The following is a 12,233-nucleotide window of genomic DNA, read 5'->3' as shown; positions in this document are numbered from 1 at the left end:
AAGTAATTAAAGCACAAAGAAATGGAACATGTGGGGCCATGACTGGTTCAGCAAATAAAGATGTCTGCCACGAAGCCCAAGGACCTGAGTTCTATCCCTAGAACCCACTCACATTGTGAGAGAGAACTGTCTTCCAAAAGTTTCCCCTGACCCCTACACATGCGCACACACATTGTGGCACACATCTGTCCCAACACACATATAAATACGTGTAATTGAAAAATGAAAAAAAAAATGAAGAAGTTTAGACAATAGAACAGAAAACTTTAAGGCGATGGGGGAGATATTGATGTGACTATATCTATATATCTTGTTTCTTGGTTTTTTTGTTTTTTGTTTTTTGTTTTTGTTTTGTTTTGTTTTTTTGTTTGTTTGTTTTTTTCGAGACTGGGATTCTCTGTGTAGCCCTGGCTGTCCTGGAACTTACTTTGTAGACCTGGCTGGCCTTGAACTCAGAAATCCGCCTGCCTGAGTGCTGAGATTAAAGGCGTGCGCCACCATTGCCCGTATATTTTGTTTCTTGTTTTACTGAGATTTTTATTTTTAAGCTGTCTGATGCTAATGATGAGAGAGCTCTTTGAGAATGGACAACAAAGCTATTCGAAGAACAAGAGGGATGGACTTTGATTCTCGCAGGAGCCTGGACACAGTAGAAGACTGTGTGTGTGGGTCGGTTGGCACAGGAGGGTGAAGTTTAGGAACATCGGCTCAAAACCAGCAGCAAATCTAACTTGTGTCCACTTTAAGCATGGCCCAACAAGGCGATCTATGACATGCTAGAAGAGTATTACCCAGGTCATAGATTCACTATGTGGATTGTTAGGTTAATGTTTATATAAGAGTAGTTAGAATAAGCCCCAAACAGTAGCACATTCCTAGAATCCCTGTCCTTGGGACACTGAGGTAAAAGGATCTTAAGTTCAAAGCCATCCAGAACTATACAGCAAGATCTTGTCTAGCACATTCCATATGCTGTATAAAATGCCATATCAGTACGGCTCAGTAAAGAAGGTCCTGTGAGATGCTACTTGGTCAGAAGTCATATGAAAATTTTAAAATCAAAAACCTTTCTAAACCTTAAGAGCCATACCAGTAAACTGTGAAGACATTCCCATTAAACTGCTAAAGACTTAAAAACTATGACATCCCAGTATCGGTGATGGTGAGGTAAGTCAGGCCCCAGGCTCACACGGCTGAGAGCTTCAGTGTGTATACCCCCTGTGAACAACCAACCACCCCTGAGCAAGCTGCTTAGCAACTGATTCCATCCCTAGTTTCTTGATTGGTGAACTCTAACCTTCTCCGGACTTCTAATTCCCAGGTTTACAGTGGAATTAGCCCCAGGATTCATTTTGCTTATTGTCTTTGTGTCTTTTCTCTACAGTTCAGCTCCTTTACCAGTCTCTGATAGAAATCCTCCCCCTCCACATTGCCTCTGGGCACATAAAATCTTTCCCTATTTGCAAGGCATTCTGGTTCCTCAAAATAGCTAATTGCAGAGTTGCAGACAAAATTCTTAGAGACACCCTGGAGAGTACTCTAAGACCACCTGCTTCTAGAAACGTTGTCAGAAAAAAAAAAAAAAACAGCTTGAAAATGTTCATGTCCAGAACTTATCTAAAGAAATAAATATTCATTTCAGTATTGTAACCATGAAAACATTGTAAATTTAAATAATCTTCAAAGGGATAATAATTCACATGTATTATCTCACATATATTTTACAACTATAAAAATGGCATATTAAGTATATATATATATATATATATATATATATATATATATATATATGGTTACAATTGCTATGATGAAACACTGTGACCAAAGTAAGTTGAGGAGGAAAGGGTTTGTTTGACTTACATGCCCACATCGCTGTTCATCATCAAAGAAAGTCAGGACAGGAACTCAAACAGGGCAGGAACCTGGAAGCAGGAACTGATGCAGAGGCTACTGAGGGTGCTGCTTAATGGCTTCTTATATATTTCATGCCTGGAAACACCATGACTGGTGTGCTAGTACCAAAGATCTACGTAAGTCATGCCACCATCAAAATCACTTTGCCTGTGCTGACTGTTGCGGGTTAGGCTACTATGGACATTGCTTTGTCTATACTGACTGTTATGATAACCACAATCACCTTGCCTTTTGTGATTCAGTGCTGCTACCTGGTTCCTGCTGCTTCAGAGCCCTGCTAAGCCCACTGCATTTAATTCATCCAACTGAGTAGCAGTCCCTCCAACCCTAAAGTCTTGCATATGGAGACAGCGCACAAAATACCTAAAGGGTGTCAATGACCTTCTCACCATTTTTTATCCTATAGGATTAGTAAAGGGTGTGTCTTCTGGGCCTTTCCATTGTGGAGGTTCAGGTGTTACATCTACTCCAGCATTGCAATTTCCCTGAGTCTTAAAATACTTTTCAGTAGACCATCTTTTCACAAATGCTTCAGCCAACAAAATTTTCATTCCAACAAACTTTTCACACATTTTTAAGTGTATAAGCTTCCATCTTAAATCTAGAATCTCCAGTCGGTGTGCCCCTCTCAATAAACTCAGCCTGATCCAGTTTTAAGTTCTATCCAATATTATCCCAAACCCTTAAATTCCATTCTCATTCATATTCCCCAGATTTCTGCTTGAATAAACTATCAAATGCATTCAGCTCTTTATACGTGCAGTGCATTGCCTCATGGACCACACTTTCTATCTCCCCTCTAAGAACCTGCTCAGCCTTAAGTCTTGCTATTGATCTAGAGGCAACTATTGGTGGGCCCAGAAGAACATCAATATTGTCTTGCCTGGCATCTCCTTCTGAGAAAGTCACTGCTGATTTAGGAGAAAATGAAAGATTAATTTCCCCAGTCAATAGTGGAATATTTCAGTGGGTTGTGGGCAGGAATACATCTGCTGGTAGTGGAAAGACTACTTCCACCCGTGAGATAATCCACTGAGAAGCTGAGAGTTCAAGGATCTCAGCTTCAGTAGGGACTTCCCACACATTTCCATGCCAAGTTATAGGATCCCATTCTTTGCCAGCTAATGCCCTCACTTTATCTGCCAACAGCCTCTGAAGCTTGGACTTGAATTTTCACTGTGGTTCTGCCAACATTATAATGAGGGTTTCAGTATGATTGTTATGCTACTTGAGCTCTGTGACTGCTGGAGACAAGATTCTCTTCCAGGGCACCCTTAGGAACCTTTGTACTGTTTATTTGCATCTAAAGCTGGTCAATTTTATTGCTGAGATTATTGCTATCCCTCACTGAATTCTGAGACGCTAGAAGTGGGTTAATTTTATCACAGAGCTTATTCTTTCTCTCTGTCAGTTCATCCAATGGTGCTAGGAGCGACCAACCACAACCTCCTGTTTTGTTTTGTTTTGTTTTGTTTTTGTTTTTACCCAAACTGTCAAAAGTATTGTATACAGTCACCAAATCTGTTGCCTCTCACAGTCAGTGAGTCAAGATAATCACATGCATCTGTCTCCTTATGTTTGTAAAATAGTTTGTGCCCTGAGCTTTCAGTACTCTCTAAGTTCAACCTTATACTTTTGTTGCTCTAGAACCACTTCTGCAACCAACATCTGAATTAGTCAGCGTTCTTCAGAGTAGGAGGTTCTCAACTTGTGGGTCGTGACCCCTTAGGGGATTAAATGACCCTTTCACAGAGCTCACGTATCAGATATCCTGCATTACGACCCATAACTAGCAATATTACAGTTATGAAGTAGCAACGACAATAATTTTATGGCTGAGGCAACTGTATTCAAGGATCAAGGTTAAGAACCATGGCTATAAAGGAACAGAACTTATAGAATATATATATATATATATATATATATATATATATATATATATATCAGATTGTGGTCCACCTATTCCAATAATCTAACAACAGAAATCCAGTAGTTGTTCAGTCCTTGAGGCTGGATGTCTCAGCTGGTCTTCACTATACTGCAAAATCTAAAAGAAGAAGGCTCTAATGTCAGTATAGGAATTGACTTTCCAGTAAGAGCTAGAACAAGCAGGCTAAGAAAAGAACAAGATTTTTTTTTGTATGTCCTTTATATAAGCTATCAGAAGAAGATGTGGCCTGGACTAAGGGTAGATCAACTCATCTCAAAAAATATGAATCAAAGGTGTATCTTTCCTACCTCATAAGATCCAAATTAAAAAAAAAAAATCCCTCACCTTGTGCACTCTGTCACTTGGGTGTTAGCTAATTTTAGTGTCATCAAGTTTACAACCAAGAATCAGCATCACAGTATGAGTGTGTGTGTGTGTGTGTGGGGGGGGTTAAGGTCACGAATTTAGGGGGGTATGGGAGGAATTGGAAGGGAAAGGAAGAGAAATGATATAAATTCAGTACTAATCTATGAGATTTTCAAAGGAAATAATTCTTTTTAAAATGTGATCTCAAAACACTTAAAGTGAGCAGTTTATAAATACTTTAAGAAAAAAAAAATATATATATATATACATACCCAGAGAGGCTAGTGAACACAGCTCAAGAGGAGAACACTTGCCTAGCCTGTGTAATACCCTGGATTGAATCCTGAGCATTGTCAAAATAACTAAATAAATGAGTATCATACCAAGGTTTTAATAATAATAATAATAATAATAATAATAATAAGCTTTAATCTTACTTCACACCATAAATGAATTAGAAATGATAAAACATAGTGCAGAGTGTTACAAAGAGAATATGAGCTGTATTTCTCTCCTTCCTTACCACTTTCTTTTCCACATGCACAATTGCTTATTATACTTCCTAATTTAAAAAAGCATAAATCTGCATAAACTCATAGCTATCTTTAATTTCACACAAAAAGAAACATTTACACTTGCAAGAAAGACATTTACATTGCTTTATATTTCTACTCACTTAGGATCAGTTTTAGGGTTCTTTCAATATTAATATAATATTACATATATATACAGGTAGTGTCTAGTATGGAATATGTATTATATGTAATATTCATCATGTCCATATGCCCCAATTTATTTAACTAGTCCTCTATCTTTGGACACTCTGCTTACTATATTTTCTTTCAAACAATTGCTCCAATTCACACTTCAGCCTACAATTCTTCCACATTCTCATCCATGTTGAGCATTATCCAAAGTCATAATGTAAACTTAAAAGAAATAAAGCTTGATATAAAAATATAAACAAAGGAATTCCATTACCAACTGATGAGAACCTTCTATGTACACTTAAAAAATATTCCAGCACAGTTCTAGACTATGTGAGTTAACTTACTATAATGATTCTCTGTCTTCAACAAAATAATGTAGACCAGAAGATAAAGTTGTGAGCAACTCTAAATGAAGGGAGAGGAAGTGGATGTTGCAAGACATTTGATCACATTGTAAACTCCGAGACTGTGCTATTTACTGGAAAAAAAAAAAAAAACCAAAAACCTCAAACATCTGTTTCTAGTGGTTTCACTCGGTGCTTTGTACACACCCTTAATCCCAAACAATGAAGATAAAGTTAGTTTGTAGAAGGAAGCACCATGTTTAAAAGTGATGTCTAATTGAGTGGCAAAGTGACAAATTAAAATAAGATTTGACACCATAGGATATGCCCAATTCTCACAGGAACAGAGAGAAAAGAGGCTACCTGAGGGAGAGCAGTCCAAAGGAGAGAAGAGCAGTCCAAAGGAGAGGAGAGCAGTCCAAAGGAGAGGAGAGCAGTCCAAAGGAGAGGAGAGGAGGCAGTTTTTCTGAGAGTTTTACAGAGGCAGGTTGAAGAGAGAATAAGGTAGACACAGGTGAAGTCAGAACAAGCCACAAAATGAGAAGAAGCCAGAAGATCAGAATAGATTGACAAAGTTAGTATCAGGCCAAGCAGAGCAATTCAGTCAGAGGCCAAACGAGAAGCCAGATTGAAGAAGTCAGTTTGCAGATGAGTTGGAGCAGAACAGCTGAGTTGAACCAGCCAGCCAGAGTTCAGAAAGAACAAGAAAGGGTGAGCTTATTCACTAGTAAGCCTCAGAGGCTAAACACATTCTCGGCCTAGACAAGGTTGTACGTAGACTAGAAGCTTCCAGGACTAGGTCTAGGTTAGCAGACTGAAGCAGTAAGCCTCAGAGACAACAATTATATCAGAAGAATAAAAGTTACTTCAACAAGTAGAAGCGGAGGCTAATGCCCCTGGGAAGGTTGAGACAGGAGAACCACCATCAGTTCAGACCAGCTGAGGGTACCTTGCAAGAACCTGTCTAAAAAATAAGTAGAGAAAAGAATTAGGAAAATAATGTCTGCACTAAAATGGACTTGAAGAGCAGAGAGCAGAATAAGAAAATATTCATGTCGGGCACGCCCTTAATCCCAGCACTTGGGAGGCAGAGGCAGGCAGATTTCTGAGTTCGAGGCCAGCCTGGTTTACAGAGTGAGTTCTAGGACAGCCTAGGCTACACAGAGAAACCCTGTCTTGAAAAAAAGAGAAGAAAAAGAAGAGGAGGAGGAGGAGGAGGAGGAGAGAAGAAGAAGAAGAAGAAGAAGAAGAAGAAGAAGAAGAAGAAGAAGAAGAAGAAGAAGAAGAAGAAGAAGAAGAAGAAGAAGAGAAGAAAGAGAGGGGGAGGGAGGGAGGAAGGAAGGAAGGAAGGAAGGAAGGAAGGAAGGAAGGAAGGAAGGAAGGAAAAGAAAGAAAGAAAGAAAAGAAAGAAAAGAAAAGAAAAGAAAAGAAAAAAGAAAAGAAAAGAAAAGAAAAGAAAAGAAAAGAAAAGAAAAGAAAATATCCATTTAGGCAAGAAAGCCTTCAGAGTACAGACTATTTTACTTGGAATTACAACAGCTACCATTTGTCACTATTTAGCATATCCTAGGTATGGGGCTGGTAGACTTCAGGTGCATTCTCTAATTTAATCTCCATAACTTTTAGAGGTAGATGTGTTTCTTGGGCAGTTTATAGAAGACCAAACCTGTGTAAGATAGATTGCTTAATACTGCAGTTCTCCTCCACAGCCCTTTCCAAAGCTGAATTAATTATTCATCCCTGAAATGTTCCTAGGAAGTAAGCATTCCTACTGCCACCTTTTCAGGTGTTACAATTAAGGCACACGGGGCTTACATTCTGTGCTCAATGTCACACAACTAGAGGCTGACCGAATGAGAACACAGACCCACAACATTCAACTCAAAGCCCAGCAAGCATTCAGTGCATTAGTTGACTGGCCACAAGAGGGAACAGGATGCAGTCAGAGAGCCGCAGAAGCCCCGCTGAGAGATGGGCTGAAGGAGCAGGGCTCAGAGTACAGGAGAAGTGACCAGTGGGATGAGAACAGAATACAGTGAACGGATTGCTGCAGAGGTAGATAGATGGCTGACTGAACCGTTTCCCTCTCCAAAGCATTTCTCAGTCTCACAGCAAAGCCTTTATTCTTTCTCTTTTGATTATTTTAGGGGCCGTTTTCTGGATGCTACTGCTAGGGGAGTGATCATTCCTGTGTAATGTGGACTTGAGAAAGGGTGATGCTAACCCATTTTGAACTCTACAAAGTACTTCTCCATTCCTCAATAATGTATCAATCAAATAAGAACAAGATAGTGGTGATCAGGCAGATTGCCAGAGAGGAGCACCTACCCTCTGGGTTTTTCCCACGTGAACGAAGAGAGAAATGCAATTGATATGTCCCAGCCACCTTGCCATTTCCTTTTCCATCATCGCCATAGCTGATTGTTCCCGCCTGTAATTCCCTGCCGTTCACTTGTAACCGCGCCCTCACTTATTCGCGCCCTCGCTGATTTTCTTGTTCTCCTCTAAAGTGCCTTTCCATTCCACTTGAACGGCATCTCTTCCTTTGGTGCTCTTAGATGATCGTGGACCCGGGGATTTACTCGTCATCTTCTAAGTCTCCACCCCCGACCCCCACCCCCACCCCACCCCCACCCCGTTTGCTTCTAGTTCAATTTCAAATGTTCTTAGAAGCTTTCAGATGTCAAGTCTGCAAAAGTAAGAGGACCTTGTCCTTTTACTTTACAGTATTTCCATTTAGGAGGATATTGTTAAACTTATAACAATCTGACGTGCTTCTGAGAAGGTAGAGTGGGTCAGATCTACCTGCTTCCTCTTCTCTGCAGACCTGCAGCTTCATGCTGTCGCCTCTGCTCTGATCTGGGCTTTGGTCTCTACTGGTTTCATGCCTAACCAACCCTTCCTTGAACTACGTATGATACGTTCAGTTGCTATGTGGGAAATTCTCACTTAGCCCTATCTAGCCTGTGTCAGCAGTTCCTAATTTTAGTACACACTTGATTACACTGGGGTTCTTTAGAAAATACTGATACCTAGTTCCCACTCACCCTAGGCTTGATGTGAGATTGGTATGAGATAGAACATTGGGACATTAAATTTCCTTTAATTTTATTTGGGTTTTCAAGATAGAGCCTTGCTGGGTAGCCCAGGCAGGTCTTGACCAGGTATTTCGTTTTGTTTTGTTTGTTTTTGAGACAGGTTTTTCTCTGTGTTGCACCCTTGGCTATCCTGGAACTCACTTTGTAAGCCAGGCTGGCCTTGAACTCAGAGATCAGAGGCCTCTTCCTCCCAAAGGCTGGGATTAAAGGCATGTGCCACCACCTCCTGGCTTGACCATCATGCCCAGGCTGACTTTGAATTTTTCAAGAGCTGTAGTGTCCAGGTTGTAGCAAATGTGACACGTGGAGGAACTCCATTCCACATTGCAGTTATCAATAAAAACAGTTTTTATACAGAATTCTAGGTTCTCTCTTAGATGTCAACCAGTTGTTTCTTAGAAGTATCCTTTTCCTAATCTCAAGGCAAAAAGAGCTCCAGCTCGGGGTGGGCCTTCTTGGCTCGGTCACTACGGCCCAACCTCCTGCTCTTTGACTAGCTCTTGCAGCGTCGTCCCCTTGCCTCTGAAGGACAGTTCACAGCTTTTATGTAGACCCATGTTCTGAGCTCCAGATTCAAGTGCAAAGGACCTCACAAGGTTTTGGATTATTTTTTGGCTCAATATCAACATAGCCAAAGCAGAATGCATCACTGGAAGGTTTTATTCCCCGCCTCTCAACGGTGAGCACCAGCCTTATCCATCTAAACCCCTGAGAGAAGTTCCTCTTCCCGACTCCTCTGGACCTCCCAGCCGTGCTGGTACCAGATGGCTAGCCTTAAACGCCATCCTGCTGACCTTTTCTGCTCTGTGGACTGCAGTAATAGATCGAACATGTGGCCTTCCCCAAGATTAGCATTCCTAGTAAGCCAACTGATCTTCCACTGCCAAGATTTGTTTTCTCAAATCTGTTACTGTTGCCTGTAAACTTTCTTTATCTTTTATTTTTTTTTTTTAAGATTTATTTATTTATTTTATGTATTGAATTTTAGGACCTCTGCTCTCTCTGGTCAACTCTGACCACTCAGTCCAGCCCAAAGATTTATTTATTATCATTTTTACTATTTTTAATTTATTTATTATATTTATTTATTTATTTATTTTTGGTTTTTTGAGACAGGGTTTCTCTGTGTAGTCCTGGCTGTCCTGGAACTCACTTTGTAGACCAGGCTAGCCTCGAACTCAGAAATCTGCCTGCCTCTCCCTCCAAAGTGCTGGGATTAAAGGTGTGCGCCACCACGCCCGGCAGATTTATTTATTATTATACATAAGTACATTGTAGCGGTCTTCTGACACACCAGAAGAGTGTGTCAGATCTCATTATGGGTGGTTGTGAGCCACCATGTGGTTGCTGGGACTTGAACTCAGGACCTTTGGAAGAGCAGTCAGTGCTCTTACCCACTGAGCCATTTCTCCAGCCCGCCTGTAAATTTTCTAAGATGCAAATGTGATCTAGTTGTTACTTGTCTTTAGATCCTTGAATGGCAGCATTTTGCCTTTAGGATAAATATTGACATGTCTTAACCCTTCCTGAGTTCTAGGTTCATCTCTAGTCAGTTTCTCAGGACGTGAGTCCTCCTGGGACCTCGGTTTAAAAGAATGAAATCAAATTCCCTTGAGCTAAAATTTAACGAGCCCAGGATGGTTCTGTTATCTCACAAGTTTGAGAAACACAGCCCTCAGACACGCCCACAGTACTTAATTAGAGAGCCTTCTGGCATGCCAGAGAGTTACACTGCTCTGACTTGGTAGCAATGGTGGCCTGAGCCCTTCTGCCAGCCTTATTTCTCGTCAGCTTATAAGGTCCCCTTCAGCTCTTAAGGTGCCTAGCTTTTGTGTTCTCCCTTTCTATTCATGAATAGAAAAACAAAAAACAAAAAACAAAAAAATCCTCTTAGTTGCCATCCTTCTTCTCGATCTACTGATTAACCTCCCCTTATCTTTCTTCCCTGTGGAATTTGAATTCTTGCTGGGAGCTACACAGTCTTTTTTCTTTCATTGTTTTGTTTTGTTTTTGTGTTATTTTGAGATACTGTCTCAAGTAGCCCAGGTTGGCCTCAAACTATCCACATACTCTAGGCTGTCCTTGATCCTCCTGTTTTACCTCCTAAGTCCAGGGACTACGGGTGTGTGTTACAATACCAATCTTTCCTTTCCTCATGACCCTCATACATTGGTTATTAGAATAAATGTTTGTTGATCAAATTGCTACTAGAAAGCAAAAATGGAGGAGTCCATTATTAAGTTAGCAAAGAAAACAGGCAACTAGGCAGAATAAACGATATAGACAACTACAGGAATTTAAATTTAAGGCTTGAGGTTTTGTACCAATTATTTAAAATGCAAGTAGATATACAGAGAATATAAGCACATGATCAGTCAGTTTGAATATAAACAATAGACACTGATGTATGCAAATTGAAACAAATAAGAAATTTATTAAGGATGTCAGTTAGGCCCAGAATTACTGGGAACATCCAACAGGCAGGAACATAGCTAGAATCACAACCTTAGCTAAACAAAGGAGGCCATAGCTCTGCTTCTCAACCTTCCTAATGCTGTGACCCTTTGATACAGTTCCTCACGTTGTGATGACCCCCCAACTACAAAATTACTTCATTACTACTTCTTAACTATAATTTTGCTACTGTTAAGCATTGTAATGTAAATATCTGATATGGAGGATACCTGATATGCAACCCTAAGGGGTTGTGACTCACAAGTTGAGAAGCTATTGTAATTCTTCTGAGCTATCTCCACCACCACAGAACAAGAGTGTTGCCAGTACCACTGTGGATGCCACGACGAGAGTGGGTGTTCAGCTCGCACTCTTGATCTATCTCCCTCAACCTTTCCAGGCCAAATCAGACTGGTTCAGGTGGGCATGTTGAGGTCTGATTATCTGTGAATCCACAATGTACCATTCTGGGTTTCTATGTACTCTCCTTCATCCACAGAGCCAAGAATCATCTTTCAGTGAATTTTATAAACAAAGGCAAACTATGAGTGGTGGAGTGCCATTAAAAATCATCTCTAGTATTTTTCAGTATTATATGTAACATTATTAAAATAGTGAAGTTAACTAAAGTCTTGGAACCAAAACAGGAAACCAGAATACATATATCATCTCTCGGTGATTAAAAAGTCAATTATAAACAAACCCTAGGGTTCTGTTACTTCCTGGGGAGAATGTCAATATTCAGTATATACTAAGACATCAGGGGCAAAGACAAAAGGTGGTATAGGAGTATAAAGGCATCTTTTTACTGATGTGATTGTTGTCTTCGAGGCTTACTGCCCCTATCTGCTGCCCTAGGCCTACTTCTGGAAACTTCTGGTTCTCATACAATCTTATCTAGGCCTAGAATGTTTTCAGCCTCTGAGACTTGCTGCTGAGTGAGCTCATCCCTTCCTAGTTCTTTCTCATCTCTGACTGGCCCATTCAACTCAGCCATTCCGGTTCAAACGCCAAGCTGACTGATTACATCTGGCTTCTCTCTCAGCTTCTCCTAAATTGTTCTGCTTGGCCTCATACTATCATTGACAATATGTTCTAATCGTCTGTCTCCTTCTCATGTCTGTGGTTCATCCTGTCTTTACCCGTGTCTGGCTTGTTCTCTTTGCAGCCTCTCTCTATACAACTGTTCCAGTAAAACTGCCTCCTTTCTCTGCACTGCTCTCTTTTAAGTCACCTCTTCCCTCCCTCTTCTCAGGAGAGTTAGGCGCATACTATTCTACTATATCTTTCCCAGATTCATCACTCTGTCTGCCACTCAATTAGACATCACTTTTAAACATGGGGCTTCCTTCTGCAAACTTTGCCTTCTTTGTTTGGGATTAAAGGTGTGTGCTAAGGCTGTGTATGTGTATTCCAG

The sequence above is a fragment of the Mus musculus genome, chromosome 10 (genome assembly GCF_000001635.26).
Source record: "Mus musculus strain C57BL/6J chromosome 10, GRCm38.p6 C57BL/6J".
NCBI classification, from domain to species: Eukaryota; Metazoa; Chordata; class Mammalia; order Rodentia; family Muridae; genus Mus; species Mus musculus.
Note: the sequence above shows the minus strand (reverse complement) of the source record.